At 43.8% G+C, this 21,864-nt stretch overlaps 1 protein-coding gene across 5 annotated transcripts in view; it reads left to right on the top strand.

Annotated features, from left to right (window-relative positions):
* The window catches only part of slc20a2 (solute carrier family 20 member 2), a 46,883-nt gene continuing 25,019 nt past the window's right edge, over positions 1-21,864 (top strand). For 2 of the 5 annotated variants that reach the window (XM_070965344.1, XM_070965348.1), the window contains exon 1: positions 1-256. The gene's annotated coding sequence lies outside the window, so the exon portion shown is untranslated. Of the gene's footprint in view, positions 257-15,710; positions 15,976-16,944; positions 17,299-21,864 lie in introns of those variants that run through there. The other 3 variants (XM_070965347.1, XM_070965349.1, XM_070965345.1) reach the window with 3 other exon arrangements.

Raw genomic sequence — 21,864 nt, 5'->3', positions numbered from 1 at the left:
AGCAGCGCTGAGACGACGGCTCAATCCCCAAACGCCCGGATGAGAGCAGCAGGCGACGTTCAGGGCAACATGGTCGCATGAGTCGGCCGAGTAGAGGGCTACCATTCCTGGGGGACGACAGGCACTGCTGGAATCTGTGACATTTTCGACGCTACCCACGGAAGGAGAACGGTTCTGGGAAAATACAGGCAGGGATAGAGGCGTGGAGGCGGAGAGGAACGGCACAATTCCCCTCGTGTGGTGTCCTATTTCGTTGGTAAGTACATTTTGTCTGGCCAAAAAAAAAGAGAAAACGCTGCCCCTGTGTCTCCCCCCTTCGACGTGGGTTTTATCTGGTTTAGCCACTTTCTTTGCGCATTTCTTTGCGGTGAGCGTCCGCGCGGGCTGCATTTTGAGGAGGAACGGGCCTGGTAAGTGTGAACACAGTAAGAGAGAAACGTCTGTGTACTTCAGTCAGCTGCTGCGGCTCACAGCCACGCAGTCTGCCGACTTGTATTCACGCAGCTCTGACAGGAATCACTGTATTGTGTCGCGTTTAACCGCGAGCGGCGAACATTTTGTGTTCGCGTGCTCGCAGTGTTGTTGCCACTGCTCACACGCACTCCTAAACGAGTGAATGGAGCTGCCACACGTGTGTGACTCCACATCCGATACCACAATAGCAGCGATTCGGATACGCTGCCCGGTGGTCGGTCCGCCGGTCTGAACCAGTGTGGGAAACTGGAAAAGCCAAGAAAATGCGAGCACTTGGCGGCCCGCAGTGCCGCTTTCAGAGAGAGTCTAATTACTTTGCTGTTAATCACGCGAGTTCATTTCACTCTGTTGAGCTTTTCCGTGCTTGTTTGACGACAAGGCGGGTCGACATCTGGGCATGCGCACTGTGCGCCGCCACTACCGCTCAACTGCTCACCAACAAGTTAGGAGGAAGGCGAACCCAAACATCCTAGAAAAACCTCAGGTCACTTCCCTGCTTTCCACCAGGAGCTCCAGGATTTAGTTATCTACCTTGATATTTGACTGTAGACGCTCTAATTGTTTCAGACAGACTCAGACAGCCTGATGTGTTCAATTACAAGATGTGCATCTGCAACAAGGCAGACAATTAATCTAACACAGTGTGTTCCTGCCACCGAGGCCCCACCACTGTTTTCAGACCGAGTTTCTCCCTTTGTGCCCATGATGGATAGCTATTTTCCAGCAAGAAAAATGACAAACACTGGAACAGTCAACACAGGGGAGGAAAGAATAACAGGCTCTCCCTGCAAAATAAGTATATCATGTGCTGGCATAAAATGAGAAATACAGCTCTGTAAAAGTTCCCAATCAAGTTCTGTCTTGAAAATGTTATTTAAGAAAAAAGTATGTGTTCTTGTGGAAATGCAAAGTAAAAATAGTCAGCAAAGAGAAATGTCCCATCTGATTGGCACACCTTTATATATTTCTTAATAGATTATTATTACTGATACATTGATGTGTAAGCAGCATTTCATCTGTTGTAGTCAGTGCAGGTGGAGCTGATTTTACTGTAGTCAAATGAATATTGTGAAAGTACAATATTTCCCAATAAAATGTGGTGGAGCAGAAGTGTAATGTACCATAAAAGGGAAATACTCAAGTAAAGTACAAGTAGCTCAAATTGACCTTTTGTTTGTATAATGCAGACTGTACACAATTTGCCACAAATAAGAGCTCATACACTGAAGACAACAAAATGCAAAATTATTAGCTTTACAAAGAATTTATTGTGCTGCCATTGTTATGTATGTATGTATTATATGGTGTTCCATCAGATCCAATGTTCAGATCATATTCTTGAAACTGCACATACCCCACACTCAAAATACCTTATCCTATGGCCCACGTAGGCAGTGGAAGCACATAGTATTCAGCAGCCAGGATGAGGTTTGAGAGTTAATGATTAATCTGCATATTATGATAAGAAAGAGTGCAAAAGAAGAAGAGTGCCGGGTACCTCGCATGTTTTTCCTGCTGTCGTTCTCTCTAAAAGCCTCGCAGTGCTTCTACACAGCAGGGGCTCGTAAACTGGAAATACACTGATTGTTGTATCTCGTCTAGCCATAAATGTTGCAGAAGAGATATGAAAGTGTATTATGATAAGATACACAGATTAATGACTTCCCTATTTTGACACACCCTCATGCTGTATTTGAACATATGCATGCTCAGTCTGGGGCTTCTGTTGACCACCTTCTATGATAAAGTCCATGTCCCCAGCCTCGCCCTCTCCCATCCCTACACTGTTTGAAAACGTACCCACCTGTCTATGAAGTCTGCTGAGTGTTCATGAAATACCACATCTCCCCACACCCATGTTTATACCTTAGACACACTATTTGTACAGCTCTTAAAAAGTGATTCATAAAGAATTCTCGCTCCCACGCAGTTTATCTTTAATTTGCGGCGATCTCATTTGCTGAAAGAAACCGCTCTCCAGGAAACCTTTCGGTTAAATTTCTATGTTGAGGCCCAGCAAGTGTCGCTGCAGAGATGCTGGCTCACCAGGCAGCTTTGGCAGAGAGGGAAAACAAATCATCACTGTGGTTGCCCTTCTCTGGGCTGACCCTTAATTAGATTTTCCTATCACGATCAAGTGGAATTAAGGTGGGTTCACAGAAACATTAGGGAGAGATTCAAGTTATATTTTCTCTGTATTTTAACCTGCCCTTTGTCAGCATAATCCTCTTTGGAAAAAACAAAACAAATGGAGGCACAGTCACAGTAAATTGCCAGGGTGCAGCCACCGCTCAGACCACACTGTCAATAGAGTCTCTCTTTTACGCGAGCCCATAAATCCAAATGCTTCATAACAGACACATAGCAGTGCATGTGCATATCGAAACAGCAGTTAAGTTGGGCAGCTTGAGCCTGTTTTATGGGTGTTCTGCATTGGAGGTGGCTGTCAGTGGAGGAGGGGAGGGCAGAGCTGTTTACACGCATGGAAGAAGTATGTGCACATTGTGTAATGTTTTCATATTCAACAAGATGCCGAAAGAGCAGAGTCAGACCAGTTTTCATGGAGGCGTTCTCTCTCTGTACACGTGCACTGTCACTTCACAGTTTCTAGGAACTTTCTGTCCTCTGCGACTCCACCTTTAGTTCCAGGTCAATGTTAAATTCACCTTCGGCCTCTCGCTCCGTCACAAGAATGTCTTCCACGAGCGGGCAGGTCACACCACATTACTTCACAGTCTCTCTCAGTGCACGGTGTGCCTGTTTCCTCAAAGGCTTTATACGGTGTGTTTTTTCTGTTCGACAGACAGTGGGCCAAGATTCAGTCTGCGCAGTGTGATACACGATGGCAGAGATGTAGCCCAAAGCCACATTCCCATGATCAGGTTAATGGTGCTGAGACAATTTATTCATTAAGTGATTAGTCGATTTAAAAGAAAGAAAAGCTCAGCCATCAATGAATGAAACAAAAATGCCAAATATTTGCAGGTTGTGGATTTTCAAGTACGAGGATTCGATACCTCCTTGTTTTGCATCTTAGATATATATTTTACACAAAGCTTGACCAATACCAGATCTCTGAGGCTGATATTTGTGTTTTAGAGTTCAGCGGTCAAACTAAGTAATGGAGACACCGTTTCTAAATAACCTGAAGCATATTTGTAGCATACTTGCACTGCAGCGTCTTGTTACGTATTAGCCGATGTATACGCCTGTACTGACACACCTGCCATATGCTAATATTGGCCGATTTTTCGGTGGAGCCTCTAGCTTGTCAGACAAAACAAGCAGTTTGAGGTCCTCACCTTGAGCTCTCCGAAAATATGATGGCAATTTTCACTTTGTTGACCTTTTTTAGTCATGCTTTTGGCGTGGCCCGAGGGACCGCAGTGTCGGTCAGTCCACCGCTCTGGTCCAGACTGAAATATCTCAGCAATTATCAGATGGATTAGGATGACATATTGTGCGTACTTTCATGATCCCCAGAGGATGTATTTTGATGCCTTTAATGATCCCCTGACTTTTCCTCAAGCCAACTTGTGTTTGGTCTCAGGCCTCCCTTAGATTGACCTCTAAAGTTGATAGCCTTAATTTGTAGCATCAGCCCCAGTTGATATAAATGGCAGTCAGGTGACTGCGCTGTTTGATCCTGCAGAAGGCAGAGTGCTGAAACCTCATTAGTTGAAATAAATCCTTCAGAGTTATTATTGTCGACTTCCCCAGTCTTTGTTTTTTGCAGTATATAACCAAATACCTGCAAAGCTAATGACATTCCCTTCATTGTCAAAGTGTAGTGTATTTTTTGTTAACAGCAAATGTTAGCGTGCTAATATGCTAAACAAAGATGTGATAGCGTTTAGCTTAAAGCATCACTATTCTAAGCTATGTGCTTGGCTGATATTTCTTATTCAAACTGAAGAATGAGTTCATTAATCAGCAAATAACAGATGAATCAGGAATGAAAGTAGTTGTCAGTTGCTGCCTCACAGCATAACTCAACAGCTGCCAGCACATCAGATGTAGGCGATTCTATGTTTTCTATCAAAAGAGGTTTTTCAAGTGCAGCTGCCAAATACAAAAGATCTTCAGAGTTTAGAAGTGAATTGATGCTTTCTCACAAAAAAGAAGACACGACCTTGATCTTGTAGATTGACATGAGAGGAAAGAAACGTATGGAAAATGCACTGGAGTCTGCTCTGGTTTCCATGACGGTAGGGCCCCGTGCAGGCTGGCCCTTCTGCCGGTGGGTGTGTCTGCGCCTCTGTGGGCGGAAGGGCACTTGGCACCGGGGCTGGCAGTGTCGCAGTCAGAGAACAGTCTGTCTTTCTGATTGGCCCACCTCGCCCTCAGAGCACAATCGCACTGTTATGTCTGAGCCCTGCTTCGCCATGGCAACATCACATGATAGCACAGAAAGAGTGGGAATCTCCATGCTGTGTATGTGTGTGTGCCACACGTCTGCTCGTACTAGCATTGCTTAATCCATGTTCCTGTTGAAAATCTGGTTCGGCATGTCACCGATCATGTGGAGCCGATAACGTCTTTCCATTTTTTTTCCATTAGAGAGGAAAGGTCTGCGTGTGAGGGCTGTTGTTGTTGTTGTTGTTGTTAAAGGAAACTGAGAAGCGCACACATTAAGCAAGATGCTAGCCGTCAGCGCTAGAGAAAGACACCAAAAACAAGTGGTACAAGCTTAAGAGTGGCGCTTTTTTTCAGACATTGCAGTTCCGTGAGTCTCTTGATGATTTAATTTCAGCATTGCTTCAGGGTCAGGACACCGCTGTAAGCTCGGGAAAACAATCAAAAAGCATTTCAGCTCTTAATTGGACTACTTTACAACCACTGGTTCAGTTTTGTCTCCGCGTTTAACCAGATCTAAGTTTTTTGGACAGAAAAATACTTGAGGCTGCATTTATACACTTAAATATTTGTGGTTTGTCCACATGTATATGTATGCAGCTGGTTTCAGGGAACTCCTGTCTAGTGGCAAGCTCACAGGCGATAAAAAATGTTGGCATCCCGTAATGCTTGTCTGTCCTCCTGTTAACACTGTCACGTAGGCCTGCATTCTTCTATGACCCAAAAGTGAGCCTTAATAGCTCATAATGCGCCGATTTCTTCTTACCGACATGTCTTCACAAAACGATTGTGGTATTTTTGAAGCTTTCTTCTGTCTTCTTGACAAACATCAGCCTTTGCAGTTAGCATTGACTCACTTATTTTTCACGCTGGCGGCCATAGGCTTCCCGGTAGTTTTCCACGTCTTGGTTGCTTTGAAGAAAGAGACCCTCACTTAAATTGTAGAGGAAAACCTCTATTCTTTAAGTTATTACCTCCTTAAAGACAAAACCTCTGGATTCTTCCCGTGAAAAGGGAACTCAACTTTAACAATTAGCCATTTATTACCCTAGTTAGCGTGTGACTGGTTATACTGGTTGCATCGTTTTCTCTGACCCATTGTGTGTTTTTGGCTGTGTTTGTGCTCTCCACTCAGGCCATGAGAGCCGTTTTGTCGTGTTTCTGGTGGCCTTCTGTAAGCGGCAGGGTCTGTATCAAAGCGTTGTCACACAGAGCGTCTCTTGTTTGGGTGCTGGCCTGGTGTTAACTATGCTAATGACAAGCTTACTGCTGAACTGTGAGGCATTGTGGTTTTATTTATGGGAGGTAGAATGGACATTACTTTCCTGTTCAAAGTACATTTGTTCAGAAGCACCTATGGCTTGCTTGACTTTAATGAGTCATAATTTTACCACTAAGGCCTGGGGTCAGTCTGAGGTCTTGGAAAAGTTCTGATGGCAAAGCACTTGAGGAAAAATTGAGAGAAGCAGAAGGGAAATGCTGTTCTTGGCCTTTGGGCTGATCTATAAGGACATGCAAATGGCATACTGTGATATTTCTGTGCCCTGTGGAAACAAATCTATGCCTTGTTATGTATAAATTGCCTCCAGAGAGTATATCCTTTCCCCCCCAGGAGCAGATTGGCTAAAGTTTGTGGGTGGTCCGCACAGTATCGACATTGTCTTTAACATCATTTTAGTGACTAAATATTACAGCATACATTGATTCTCTTTTGTTGCTTAGTTAGAGTGGGATTGGAGTAAATAAGATGACTTGTTATTTATCATGATTAGAGCAGAATTTCTGCTGTGCAGGAACCCCTTGCGAGGAGTCTGTAATCGTGTAAGTGATGAAATGTGAGTGGATTTAAAAACAGTGATAAGTTTTCAATTGATTTGATAAACCTAATTGACATTTTTTAAAGTGTTCTGATAATCAGGTGTACTGTGTAACTGTCAGCTGTCTGCCACTCATCATTCACAATACCCAACCGACATTTAGCCATTACAGCAAGCAGTTTTTGTTACTTCAACCCAAAATGTCAATCAAAAACCACAGCCAATGCCAACAAGTTTTTGGCTCTCAACTTGCAGACCTGGCCTGCGTCTGAGCTCTTGACATGGCAGCGGCAAATCTAGAGAGGAAAGCGAGAGAGTCCTACAAAAACTTTGATTTTGATGGAGGCAGACAGTGTCAGATAGAATGCAAGCAACAAAAAGGATAAATGTCACCATATAAACAAGGCATGTGTTGTCTGTTTCTTTCGTCTGTGCCAAAGTTCCTCTGAGTTTGGAGCAGTCCTGATGTTTGAACAGGTGTGAGCTCACATGTCCATTTTAACTGCTGAAGGGTGTGACGAGCCTCAGAGATGAACACCCGTCAACGCTGCTGTTGATAATGTTACCTGCTGCCTGTTTGCATTCAATTGTACGGCAGGGCTCCATGTAAGGATGAGCAGCTGGCTGACTGGTCACTGCACACGCTCATGTGACACTGCTATTTCTAGCCAAATCAGTCCTCCTCCTCACTGCCTTTAGCAACATGAGCAAGTGGTGGATATGTGACACCTCAGAAAGCAGCGAGACTGGAGGGTGGGGGCAGTTTGTCAGATGGAGTCCAGTGGTATCTATCCAGAGGCCACCCTGCGGGGTGGGGGACAGGCGAGGTAGAACAATGACATGTACGAATGTAAACGATTCTGTACAAGATAAGAGTGAAATGCAGACATGCCCCGTGAGCAGTTCAGTTGACTGTCAGAGTGTTGCCACAAATATGTCATTTGTCCGGCAATGTTTGCACATTTTTTAGTTGACGCACTCAAAATAAACACGGGTACTGTTAGCTGACGCACATCTGTCATGCCATCTGACAGGATGTCAAGAGATCAGGGGATAGTCATGTTGTAGTGTAGAGCTCTAGCTTGGTTTTGTACTTACTGTCATTTTCAACTCAAGTGACTCTTTAGGGGCTTCCTGTATAGTTACTGTGACATTTCATTTGCATGCAGTTTTCACTTCATGTATTGATAACCCCCTTTTCTCAGTGTGCCTATCAGTTACATAAGGTAACTTATCCACATATTCCCTCCATCTCATGGTACATGGTTTCTGTATGGCAGGCCATCATTGTGGTGTCTCTGTGTCATCACATTATGTGATAGGATCCACATGCAGAAGTCGAGTAGACATTTGATTACATTATGGAGAAAACTAAGAAGCAACACTGACCCCAATCAGTGTGATGAGTAAAAGTGACATCACATACTTAATCATACTTAATACAGCATCTCTGGTACTGACCCAGCTGATTCATAACATGTTTGAAATGTAAACAGTATTCTGGTTCACCATCTTTGATTTGGCCGTTAATGTGAATGTAGAGCAAGTTGCAGGATATTAAAGTAAATGATGTCGTTAATTTTACCTGCGTGATATTTAATTGTATGCTGCTGAGGAAATTCTGCTGTGATCACACATGATAACTGCACTGAATCATGTCATTATGCTTTTAACGAGCACCCTCACACAGTATTAGGGGCAATTTTTTCCCATGTAAAGAAGAATTAATCAGGGTATTGACACTGAGTGGGGGATATGATTGGTGGTCTAAAACAGGTCTCGTTGCCTCTTTTTTATAATGGTAAATTGTATAATTGGTCCTCTTCTCATCATCCTCATCCATGATAATCCAAACATAGAATAAGTACCATTTTGGAACGGAGCCTGGAAAATGCACTGCCACCAAAAATACTTCTGTACTACAAGAAACCCTGGGGAAAACACTCAGCGTGGTGGGTGCGCAGAATAAACAGGTCCTCTCCTTGAGCAAAGATGCTTATCTGGAGTAACGTCAGGCCAGTAAACTATGGGAGACAAGGATCAAATATCGTTGAAAATCTCAAGGTTCCCTGCACTGACCGGGTGATGACATCTTCATAATGTTTCACACATTCCAGCCTCGCTATGGCTCTGAAGAAACTGAACCCCCCCACCGCCCCAGTCATGCTGAGAAGGCTTACCCAGCTACAGTCTGAACTGTAGTCAACAGACCTGTCAACATAGTCTTTACACATAAACGCTTCTGTTTATGGCTTATGATAGGGTGCATATTTTCCTGTTGCCTCAGGCTGAACCATTAATCGGTTTTACATCGAATTCGCAATTTGGCCGAGGTGGCCAATTCTTACATATTATACATTTTGAGATTAAAGTCAGGAGTCGTAGTGACAGACAATTGATGTCTGAATCTCCCAGATAAATGTTCAAGAACATGATGTCATTATTTTAATCTCAACGCCTTACAGGATCTGATTTGAGACCACCAGGATTTGTCCTGTCAGCCTGTGAAGCTAACGTTAGCTTCAACAGCTATAGAGCAGAACTGTCAGCATTACGAGATATCAGTTATCAACACATTTGTCATTATTACTGCAAGTGGCCAAATATAAAGCTTATCCACCAATTTAAAGCCACTCGAATGATGAGTAATGTGGAGTAATGCTAAATTGGTCAGTTTTTCTACAGAGGGCAGTTTTACACAGAAGGTGGCTTTTGTCCAACTGAGTGAACCGGTGGAAGGTCTCAGCTACAAACTGCATGATTTTATCTGGTTGTATTAATGGAGAAACAAAGTAAGTTTTATCGTCTTTATGTCTTAAAGTCTTATCGTCTTTATGTGACACAAATACAGTCTCATAGTTTGATTTTATGGATAACAAGATCAGTTTAAATTACAGTCTTCCTCAGAGTTAGATCATTTCCTCAAATTGACACTAAAACAGCTAAACCCACTGATGTGCCTCTTACTGTTCGTTCGACTGCACTTTTATCTCGCTCCTCACTGTGTTCTCATGTGTGGCAGCGAGGAGGCAAATTGAAACCTGTAGTGGACAGGATACATCTAGCTGAAGACTCAAAGTGATCTCTGCAGACTCAGCTCTGCTCTAACGGGGCTATGTTTCATACGGTGGCAGTAACTGGGTCGTTATGAAGTCATATCGGGGGAAAAATAAAATGTACAAGTGTGTTTAAAGTGGTGGATTACTTTTGGAGAGGCTGCCATATATCTCAGCAAGTTTTCAGTGAAAGCAGCTGCAGCCTGCAGCTTGCAGGAGGCGCAGTAGGACAAACTAAAGGTGGCAGCAGTAAACTCTTCCTGTGGCAGGTGCAGAACATGGAGTGTTTAGGCTTTAAATGGCATTTATAGCAGAGGAAATTCTTTACATGAGGAGAAACGAGGGAGTTTGAGCTTCACTGTGCCCCCTCCTGGTGGGGCAAGGCGATGTTCTTATCTGAGGCGATGGGTGGAAAAGTCTCAAGGAAATGATTTACTCCAACAGGATTAGAGGTGACCCAGGCAAACCCACCCTCCTCCCCATCTACCCTCCATCACCGGAACACCAGCAGACCACTTGTCACAATGAGTTTCCTTCAGTGTCGCGCATGCTGCGACAGCACTCAGACACAAAGAAAGTAGCACATGCCACACACAGCCTCGAACAACGCAGTCCCCAAAAATACTTCTCCCTGGAGTCAGTACAGCAGCTGTATTAAAGCACTTTTAAGAATACATGGTATGAAATGTCGGTGTTTTGTAGACAAACATGTCAGTTGACGGACAGAAGCAGACATTTTGTTCTCCTGTTTATCAACTTTGATCACATGACAAGTGCTGAATTTGTTGAGTACTGGAGGAGAAAAACTGCCAGAATCAGTTATACTTGTGTCATGAAGGGCCCCTGGGTCTGACCTGATTTGCAAACTTGCCACACAAATGCAAAAATGAACTCCTTTTTTTTAAAGATGAAAGGTACAGTGCGTGCGTGCGTGCGTGCACCATGTGCTGTACGTGTGCAACAGAACTGGCAAACATGCTATAGATAAGACTGGCCACACGGTGCATGCTGTGCAATTTTAAGATTAACTCATTCATGCTTCAGAGGTCATAGTACCAGCATGGACTCAGCTCTCCTGCCAGGCAATATTTCTACTCTGTTGACAGTCCTGGATTCAAGACTGATTTTGTTGGTGCACAGATTAGTTCACTGGAAGGAAACCTGTGCCTGTGGACTGTTCGGTTTTCATCACCGTCAGTCTTCTAAGAGTTTTTGTTGTTCAGAAATCTCTCAGCGAGAAAAGCTCCTGCTGTCGCACAACAGAAAATCAACTCTGTAAAATCTGTGTTCTCACAAATTCCTTTATTGGCTATACAAACATTGCAAGGGCATAGCAGAGATTTCTTCCCTAGAGGGAATACAACATATAGTCCACCTCCCAGAGTGAAGACACGCTGTGCTGAATTCTTCAACAGTTTCCTCTGCACAGTATTGTTTTCAAACCTGACTGCTTTATTTCCCTCCCTTTTTCGTGGCGGAGATTGTTGTTAATTCTAAATTTTTGAGTGATGAAAGTATGTTTTATAGGACTGCTTATCATTTAATCAATTCTCTGGCAACTTTTTATATTTATCTGTAGTACTTGGTGAGATTTAAGATTGACTTTTAATACTGAGCCCTGATTTAAATTTTTTTTCTGTCATTTGCACTTTTAAAAATTAATTTTCAGTTAAAGTAATTATCAGTTCCTAAACTTGTCCCTTGCGAGACCCCTCAATGCGATTAAGGCCAGCTCCTGAAGTCGTCATGTGAAATTCCTCTTCCTGTTGTGACTGCTCCAGGTGCCATTCTCTCAACTTTCCGCGGCCTATCAGCCACGGCTAATGCTAGCAGCACGTTTTTGAGCATTACTCTTAGTTTTCACCTAGAATAACTGGCGGGGTAATCCGCTGACTCACTGACTTGCAGGCCTAATCCCACCAGCCTCGTGTCTTTTTTTTTTTTTTTTTCCCCTCTTCCGCCATGTGTAGACTGTGTAAACTGGGGTTAAACGTATGGTTAATACGTGCGTGTGTGTGCGCGTGTGTCCATGCTTATGTGTCTGTGCAGAGGCCTGACATTCCTGCAAAGTGGTGGCAGAGCAAAGGACCCCATGTTCCCCCCACCACCGCCACGTCTCCCACTACGTGCGCACAGCAGCAGGTCTAATCAAAGCACTCCATAATACTGTTAGCTGGGTCATGTGCTGGAAGCCAGGATTAAGAGCAGGAGGGCACAGGCCACTAGATCCAGCTTAGGAGGGGGCTCTCTCTTGCTCTCTCTCTCTCTCTCTCTCTCTCTCTCTCTCTCTCTCGCGCTCTCTCGCTCTCTCGCTCTCTCTCTCACACACACACACACACACACACACACACACGTGGGGACACAGCCATCCAAGGTCACAAATGTCTTGTTATACTGGAGTCACACACAGAGTTAATAGGAAACAAACATACATTTTTCATGCTGAACTACTTGAAGGATATCCACAGTTGCTGTATTTCCTACTTTCCTGAACTCTGTCCACAAGAACTTGATATTGTCATATAGGCAGCGTCTGTCCACATCAATGCAGATGCTTTGGACTCTATTTAGTCCAGTTGTGTCCGTTCTTAACCTTTTACCACCTGCCTGCATGACTGAGTCATTTTGGTCATTTTCAGAAAGCAAATCATAAAAATAAACCAAGTCTAATATTTGGCAGAGTAGCTAAAATGTATTTTTTGTTTGTAATTGGTTTAGATCACATTATACCTGCCTCCACATTAAAAGGCTGTTTCCTGTTAATCAGTGTCAGAAGGCATATTAACTCTGATTCGAGTCAATATTGTAAGACAATAAAACGTGAAAATTTACAAGTGGATGGATACTTTATATATGCTTTTATAAGCTCTCCACCTTGGAGAACACTTTCATTCAGATTTCATTGGTCAGTCAGCAGTGTAGTGTGGATGGAGAGCAGAGACGACAAGGTGCATTCATCCCCATTGGTGTGGACGTGGCCTAAAACATAATTCGTCATATTGGTACCATTCCTGTCTCACTGAGTCTCTCGCCCTATTTGTGCTGCGTTTTCGACACTCACTAATACCGGCACCCACTTTGCCCCAGTAACACATTTTAATACCACAGAGCATGCCAACGGTAGATTACCAATCCTAGCAGTTGAGAAAGAGGTAGGTACTGTAGGTTGGAGGTCCTGGCAGCGCTCTGCGGGTACAGGGCCAGCTCAACATTTCTCTGTTTCCACACCTAAGATGAGGTGAGATCGAGACGGGTAAGCAGAAGAGGAAAGAGGAGGAAGGACGGGGGTGAAGGTGACACGCTTTGCTACCTATGCTGATTCTCAGAAGAGAACTGGAACTGTCCGGATAAAGCTGAGTGTGGGAGGGGGGGTGAGAGAGGGGAAGAAAACAGAGAGAGGGTCAAGGGTAAGATGACTCTTACACTCAGGAACATGAAGACAGGTGGCAGAAAGAGGAGAAAGCTGGATTTCAACCTCAAAAAGCCCCACTTGTTGGTAGGTACCAAGCTGGATTGTTTCGTAGATGATGTGAAGGCCAGCCAACAAAATCAGCCCCCTTACTGTTGGTAATAAAGTTGTTGGCTATATATTCATCTGTGAGGCATATTTTGATTGGTCAATTAGGATCCCTGTTGTGAGCGTGCTTTATTCTCAGAGATGACTAATAGTTTCTGCCAGCCTAAAGGCTTTATTTTTGGGCACTGTGTCCTTTGTGTTGCAGCTATTTTGGTGTTTCTTTATGCATTGTGTGTGTCTGTCTCTGCTCAGCTGGATGTGTCCAGAGAGTCATGTCAAAGATGTCCCAGATTTATTAACTTACGAGAAAAAAAAGAGGTTGAAACCACATGAATTTTCATGTTGTTCTTTCTGTCAGTTTTATCTATGTATGTTTCCTTTATTTCTGTTGTTGTGTTGCTGTAGATGAGCGTCCTTTTTTAAAGCAGCACGAACACAAACAGTGTAAGGACAGTAGAGTGTGTCTGTCTCAGTTATTTAAAACAGTTGTACACTCAAATAGGGAGGAGTCACTTTAGTCACTTTGCCATTTCGGGGTGAGGGAGTCAAACCCATGCATAGTCTCCACTGAAACCAGAGAGAGCTGACCTTACAAGTGTATTTAAACATAAGGCTTACTCAACACTGACAGCCGGAGGGGGGGGCCTCGATTGTTTGCTGTTGTAACACGGCCTGCTTTCGCGTTGCTAAAGGCTCAGATACTTGGTCAGTCTATGGATTGTGAGACTGACAGGTCTCTCATTTTGTCATCCCTTGAAACTGGATTGAAGACGGTAGCTTGTCATACCGCCATATTAATTAACGAAGACTTTAGATTGGTACATGCTTCTGTCAGCTGCACATAAACGTCTGTGTGGCGACACTTACTGATCCGTAGTAGTTTTCTTTCAGACAGCAGCAGAAAGGTCTGCTGCGTTTGAGCTTCAGAAATGCATGAGGAAAAAGTAGCTTGTGGATATACTGCACCACTTGATCAATAAAAGAGCTGAGCAACTGAAAAGCTGTTCAGAAAACAGCAAGACTAGCACCATGCAGCCACTTGTAGCACCACTACTGCCCAACACTGATTACTGCAATAACCTCTCAGGCACTGCTAGTGATTTTCATACATGCAGCTACGTTCAGGAACAATTCTGTAATTTCACACATGCTGTGGCAATGTGGAAATAGATGGGGTGAGGGACAATCCAGCAGATGGCGGTAATGCAACACTTGCAATGCAAACTGCCATAAAACTCAACAGAAGAAGAATAGGGGCCAGACGTACGCGTCCAGAAGACATCTCTTATATCGTTTTCACTTGAGTCAAATACCTTATCGGTATTTTGACGACTGCCTCAAGGGATGAAAACGAAACATAAATTTCTCATTGTGTGAAGTTAGAACGGCGTGATCTTACCGGACCTCTGGAGCCTGCTCCTCATCTCATTAGGCTACATTAACCACCACTAGCATCACAGATGCAAATGCTGAACAGAACAGTTGCACTTTGGGTAAACGTACACAACAAAAAAGAAGAATGAGTGGAATAGAAAGGACGTTTCTGTCCATCTCGAGTGCGATGTTGTGAAAGTAGTGCAATGCTAAATCGGATCTCTTTAAAGTGATTGGTGCTGCAGAGAAAACTGGCAGGACACCGCCTTGTAGAATGCGAGCGCTTAAATTGATGTTGATAATTAACTCTGAGTGGTTTATTACTATTGGCTGTTGTTTATCTTTCTGGTTGGTGGTGAGGCAGCGCCAATGACACGAAAGCCATTTATCAGTCAATTTAATCATCAACCGCATGTTCGCAGCATATTCTCGCAGTAATTGTCTACATACTGTAGTTTATTCTAATCCAGGAAGTCCAAACATAAATGTACAGGTACTCTATGGACACCTACAATTACTCTAAAACGGATGCAGGCTCCACATGCTGTAAGTTCTTGTGTCAAACCACAAACTATGGAGGGAAATAAAATTTTCATGAAGCTTTCAAAGGTGATTTTTGTCTCAAAGGAGGGATTGTACTCCGAGATGTTTTACTGCTGCCTTGGGACTTAAGTGATGGTGAGGAGACAGTAGGATGATGATCACTCATCTCTTTCAGGGTAAGTCAGCCAAAAAGGTCTCCTATTGATTTAGCTGCTGGCTCGCATTAATTTCTGACAGATTGCCTGTGTGCTTGTTACGGTCGTCAGAAGCAATCTGAAGGATTACCAACGTTACTTGCTTCATGACAACCTGACAGTGCTGCAATGCAGACACACGGCGGTGGAGAGAAAACCGAACGAGTGAGAGGATTTATGGAAATGTGTGGGGCGCCTTTGAAGGTGGTGTTGAGAGCGACATGCTCTTTGCAGTCATGCGCACTGTTGTTGTCATTCTTAAGTGACCCCCCTCCGATCCGCGGAGGCTGACTGATCTCAACACTGCACAGAATGTGTGCGTATATGTGTGTGTTTTGGTTCTAGGAGACAGCGCCTCCCCGCTGCGAAGCACAGAGTCAGAGGCAGCAGGTGCAGCTGACGCAGATAGGCTTTTTAGCAGGCAGGGCCAGTTGGGGGACAGAGAGGGAGAGAATGACTGAGAGACGATAGAGGAGAAACCACAGGGACTCAAACATAAGATCAGACCACTGAAGTGACTTAACAGTACTGGACAAATGAATTTATCGCCCCTATTCTAGTCCTTGAACAGTATGTGAGAACAAGGAGAACAGGACCTGAACTGCCCAGTGGCACCAGACATTGCCTTAGCTTCAATGGTGTACGTGAGTAATGAGTGCTTTAAAGTATATTGTTAAATCGGTGCAAAGATTGTGAGAAGGTCAAGCAAGAAAACTGCATGATGTGTGTGTGAGGCAGGTGATTCGTGGTTGAGCCGAAGGTCTGGTAAATTTTTCTGAAGTTTGAAAAATAATTATAAAGCATCGAATTTTGAGCCGCAATCAAGTTCAGAACAAAAACCTTTCAGAAAGCTTCAGCTCGCTGCTCTTTCTCATAGACGAGTTTGCCATTGCATTATCAGTGAGTGTGAGGACCTGCTGAATAGGATGTGGACTCTGCTTTGTGTTTTACCAGCAATGAGCCCACAGTGACTGTGCTCACCACTCTTCATTGTGTCATCGAGAGCTCCGTCTCTGCCTGCTCAAACCAAGTCACATAAAGACATACTGTTCAGCACGTCTTTGAAAGGGACAATTGTAGCAGAGAAAGTGACGGCTGGATCGTGGCCAAATAACAGTGTTGAGATAGTGTGTGTTCTTGTGTAAGGGCTTTCTGTGTTACCAAGAAAAAAATGGTCCAAACTGGCCCAGCTCTTTTCATCGTGCTGAGTACTAACAAGCCTCATAAACGAGTGTGTGACCCCGAGCTCTTTCTGTGTGTATCAGTATTGATGTGGCAGAAATGTTCATACGTATTGATCTGTATCTGCGTCTTGTGCTGTGAAGAGTAACCAAGGGAATGCTAGCGCTCTGAATGCCCTTGATCCCTCTGCATGCTTTTCTCCGGCTGTAAAACACATCCACGCACAGGCTCACCTCCTCTCCCTCTCATCTCCCCCTCATTGGTTATCCTCCTCCGCACTCATTGGCTGCCTCCTCTCCGTCTGCCCGTCCTCTCTGCGCGCAGACAGCCAGTCATCGGTACGCCCCGGCCTCTCCGACGTTTGTCATTGGCTGGCGTGTGCTCTGAATGCGGATACTTTCCTTTAAGAGGCAGTCTAGACTCAGCTGGCTGCGCCGCTCTCGTTCCCTCTCTCTGTCGCTCTCTCCTCCTCTCTCCTGCAACACCACTACAACCTGCTGATCTCTCACTGAGCCTCTCCTGCTCCTTCCTCTCACTCCTCCTCTCCTCCTGTCATCAGCTGTTCTCTTGCACTCTCTGCTCTTAATTTTATTTTCCTGTCAATCACACGCTAACCCCCTGTCCTCGTTTTTATTCCCGGTCCTTTTTTTTTTTTTTTTTTTTTTAGATTTTTCAGCCTACCATTTCTCTCTGACTGTGTTTCTCCCCAAAACTGTCATTTTGTCTTTGACATTCATTCATCTCCACCACTTTCTCACCTTCCACTGATGTGAGGAGACATGAAGGTGAGTGGAGTTGATTTCCGGGCTTTCAGGTCTGCCTACGTGTCTGCCTGTCAGTTTTTTGCCTTTACCATTTCTCTCTGTTTTTTTTAACTTTATAAGCCATCTGGTGAATGTGAGCACCCTGTGTCCTTGGAGGCATGGGCTGCAGTTGCGTATGCTTCAGGTGTAACAATTAGGCAGCACTGGTAGGATGCTGCTGTGAGTCATCATCTGACGCCGCATGTTCAGTATGTATGTTCGAGCTCTGGTCCTTTCAGCATGCGCTGAGAGAAGGGTTAGTTGATGGGGGGGGGGGGGGGGGGATGATAGTGCAGCCGCGTGTCAATGCAGACTGTAGCTCGTGACACAGTGTTTTGCACCAGCTGTGGCTGTGGTGCAGTGGCATCTAAGGCAAATTAATGAGCAAGGACAGCAAACAATTAGAGAAGTGATGGCAGTAAGTAGTTTGCACACAGGTTTTTCTCTGCTGTCACGCACACGTTTGCTTCCAGGGGTCACTGCTGTAACAGGTAAAATGCTCTGCTCAGGTTATGATGTAGCTGGATAGTTAATTATCAGATGTGAATATTCTCCGCATCCATTGAACATTGTCCCTTATTTAATATCTTGAATTTGTCCTCCAGACATCTTGATTAAATATTCCAGCACAAACAACATGAAGAGCTAATTTAGTATTCTTTTCCCCATGATGTGTTTTCTTTGTGTCAGTGTCCTCATTATCATTGTGCTGTTTGCCACCTGACACCCACAGGAAAAAAATGTGTCTGCCAGAAATAATCCTCAAGAGCATGTTGCCTCACAGAGTGCATTGCGTTTCAAGTGTTTTTTATTTCGGTAGCTTTTATAGATGGGAGAGTTTATTAAATGCCCAGTGCGAGATGCTGAATAGTTAATGGACTGCGCTCACAGGATATAGAGCTTTTCTGTCTTAGCAGACAAAGCCCTTTACTCTCTCTCACACACACACACACACACACACACACACACACACACACACACACACACACACACACACACTGCTGCCATGCAAGGTCTGGCCTGCCCATTGGGAGCAATTTGAGGGTCATTGTCAATATGTGGACAGGAGGAGGAGCAGGGGATTGAACTGCCAATATATAGTGTACCACCTGATCTACCAGCCACCCCCACATATTTAAGTTCAAGTGTTATAAACACCCAAATTACAAAATGTCAAGACGCTAATTGTAGGAAGAAATGGTAGGAATAATGAGGTATGGGGCATAGGTATGTGCTTCTTAAAAGGAAATCTCCATCAATTACCAATCTAGCATCGTCTGGAGAGCCCGGACATGCAGTAGCATTCCTTCATGAGTTTCTAAAAGTGGTAGCTGCCGTATTTCTGATGCAACACGTTTGATTGCAGGACATTTTAACATCATAATAAATTGTCAATAAAAATCCTAATGTAAACGTCTGTATGACAGTATAATCCAAGATATCAACACTAAAATACAGCTAGACATGCTCCTTGAATAAAGAAACATCATGGATATCTTCTGCTGCTGTCATGAAAGCGGTGTTTCCGCTGCATGGTATGGCTTGATTTGAGTCTTTTTTTTTTTGGTTTTCCACTGTCAAAAAGTCTTGGATAGCACCTGATTCCTGGCCCTTTTATTGGTGTCGGGTACCAAGCTAGCTGAGCTGATAATGGTGGATGAAGTGAAAACACTAAAGGCGGCTGATTGGTCAGAGAGAGTCCTCATTAGAATTGCCAGTCACGTCACGACACGACACAACACGGACATCCTGCACGTTGTTTTTTTTTTATTCACTCGACCTAGATTTAAAAAGAAAATGGCACCCTGCAAAACCACATGGCCGTCAGTGGACGAAGTTGTAGGCGCTCCCCTGTTTGGTTGCTAATGAAAGGATCTGGAAAAAAAAAAAAAGGACTTGGTTTGGTCACGTTGGATGTGACGATCGGCTAAAGAATCCCGCCTACATTGAGGGGCTGCCAGCTGCAGTGGAAAACAGACTTGAGAAAAGCACCTGGTACCAAAAGTCGTACCATGCAGTGGACAAAGTAAACAACTGTAATCACCTCAAGCAGCTCCCACGTCCCTGGTGGTCTCAGGTTCAGCACCTTGGACAGCGGTCGTGACTCACTTGTTACAAACGATGCACCTGAGCTGAATAGGGAAGCTGAGAGTTACACTCTGTAGGCTGATCTATGCATTATCTCAAACTGTTATCATAGCTGCACACCGTGTTGTTCTGGTTACATTTTCAATTCACTGTAGCTGTGATCCAGATGCCTCCAGACAGATAAAGCCAAATTAACCTGCTGCCCCTCGAAAAGGAAGAAATATGTGCAGGGCTCTCCAACGGACAGCTCGGAACTGACTCATTGTCAGTATTTTAATTCCACAGTGGTCTTTTAAAAAACGATTCTGTTCTGTTGTGTGTTAGAAATGATAATTTCCTGTGAACTTCATTTTATGTTCTTGCAAAAGCAGCTGGCATGCAATATGTGCATGCCTAAATAACTATACATTAACTTCTCTAACAATTAAAGACATATTTCATCATTACATGAAGGAGTTACCTGCTCGTCATCTCAAACATCTCTCCTGAACAGTTTGAGCTGGGTTATTTCTTCCCTCTGGTAGCAACTAACCGTTTTAAATGACATTCAGCATTTTTGCTTTCATCTCCTCTTTGTTGTTCCACATCCCAGTGACCAAAACAGCAACGCAATCATGTAGTGCATTCTCACCCAGGTGGCACCAAGGGGCTATGATCACTGCCTGTGAATCTGTATTATGGCATTGTGTAGCTTGTTTTCCAATGTAAAACCCTGCCTGAGCAGTTGTTAGATAAGATAAGATAAGATAAGATAAGATAAGATAAGACAAGACATAACTTACTTAAACCCCTGCTGGTGAAATTACAGACAGACAGCAAGCAATAATAGCAGGAATTAAAGGAGATGTAGAAGGGAATAAAAAGTAAACTACTTTGCTATTGTGGTGTCGTTGGTTATTTTTTTCTTTTAGACTACTGGTGAGGAGCAGAATTAAACAGGGAAAAGAGGAGAAAGAGAAAAAGATAGCCTTCGCACAGGTTGTGTAACATTTTATGCAACTCATTTTGTATTTTATTCTATTAATTCATGGAGCTTTTATAAGCTTTTACTTTCAAAGAAGAAGTTTGAAGGTCCCAGTGAAGCATTCATTGGAGCAGTGCAAGCACTCAAACATCACAGAACTGGACTGTGCAGCCTGAGATGCAGTTTAGCCAATCTGTGTGCCGGAAATTCATTTCACATGAGCTCTGTTTAGCTTGCATCACACACATCAATCTGAAACCGAATCTATGGCTCATACCGTGTCCTTGGAATGGTTGCTGTATGTACCAATGGATGTCTATAGCAAGTTGTGGCAGGGTTTTACCTCTCAAGGACACAAGGTCATACACCTCTTCATCTGTGACAACGTATAAACATCCCCAGGCTGTGTTTTCCATGTTCAAATTGTGACATTTTAGACATTTTGATGTGTTTTCAAATCGTGCACAGGGCAGATGTTGAGAGCAGCAGAAGTGTGGAAGTGTGGTGTAGTTCTGACCTCAGTTTGGTGGTGAGTGACAGGGACAAGTCAGGGATGTCCAAGAAGAAAGTGAAGCACTCGCTCTGTCTCTGCCGTCACCACATTTCGAGGATGTGCTGCTAGTTACACCCTGAGGCGTAGCTGTGTATCATGAGAAATCAGGATTCAGCAGAGAAGTTTGTGTAGTTCATTATTTATGTTAGATTTTGTAATGTGAACAGAAAAGAGTACTAAATTGTGGTCTGTGCTGTGTGCAGAGGATCTGTCAGACACAATAGACCTCAGTAGGATATATTCAGAGAAGAAACCCTTCAGCTCAGAAGACATGCATGTTCAAGGAATAGTTTGACGTCTTAGGAAGTATTTGAGTCACATGACCATAGATATCACAATCATGTCTGTGTGGTTAATATGAAGCTACACACAGCAGCCAGTTAGCTTAGCTTTGACAGAGCTAGGCTAGCTGTTCCCCCGTTCCCAGTCTGTATGCTAAGCTGCTGACTGTACTTTCACATTCATCCAATCTGCTCATCTAACTCTGAGAAATAAGGTGAGTCAGACATTGTCACGGTGCTGTCTAATTATTAGGAATACGTACGTCATTCGGGAGTTGCTGGAGTTGCCCCCCATGGGCTGCACGGTGCATCCCCACTGCCTCTGAATAGCTCCAATGCAGTGTTCACCTACAGGCATTTAATTAGCTATATATATTTTTTTGATTTGGATGTTCTTCAGACGCTTAAGCTACAGTAGAACCAATTAAAAACCCTATTAGTTTCCTCCAGAAAGAGAAAACTGAAACTCAGGATTTCACAGGTTGAACTACATACATATATATTTTTTTAATTTTCTCTCAGACTTTTTTTTTTTTACATTCTTACAGGGACTGTTTGAGTCTCCTGCAGCGCAGCAGTCAGTCAGTTCTCCACAGCTCACCACCACGCTCCTCTCACGGTACACGCTTCAGTCCGGAGAAAATATTTTTTATGCGCACAAC

Source organism: Chaetodon trifascialis, chromosome 6 (assembly GCF_039877785.1).
Source record: "Chaetodon trifascialis isolate fChaTrf1 chromosome 6, fChaTrf1.hap1, whole genome shotgun sequence".
Lineage (NCBI taxonomy): Eukaryota > Metazoa > Chordata > Actinopteri > Chaetodontiformes > Chaetodontidae > Chaetodon > Chaetodon trifascialis.
Note: the sequence above shows the minus strand (reverse complement) of the source record. Positions and strands in the feature narration are given on the sequence as shown.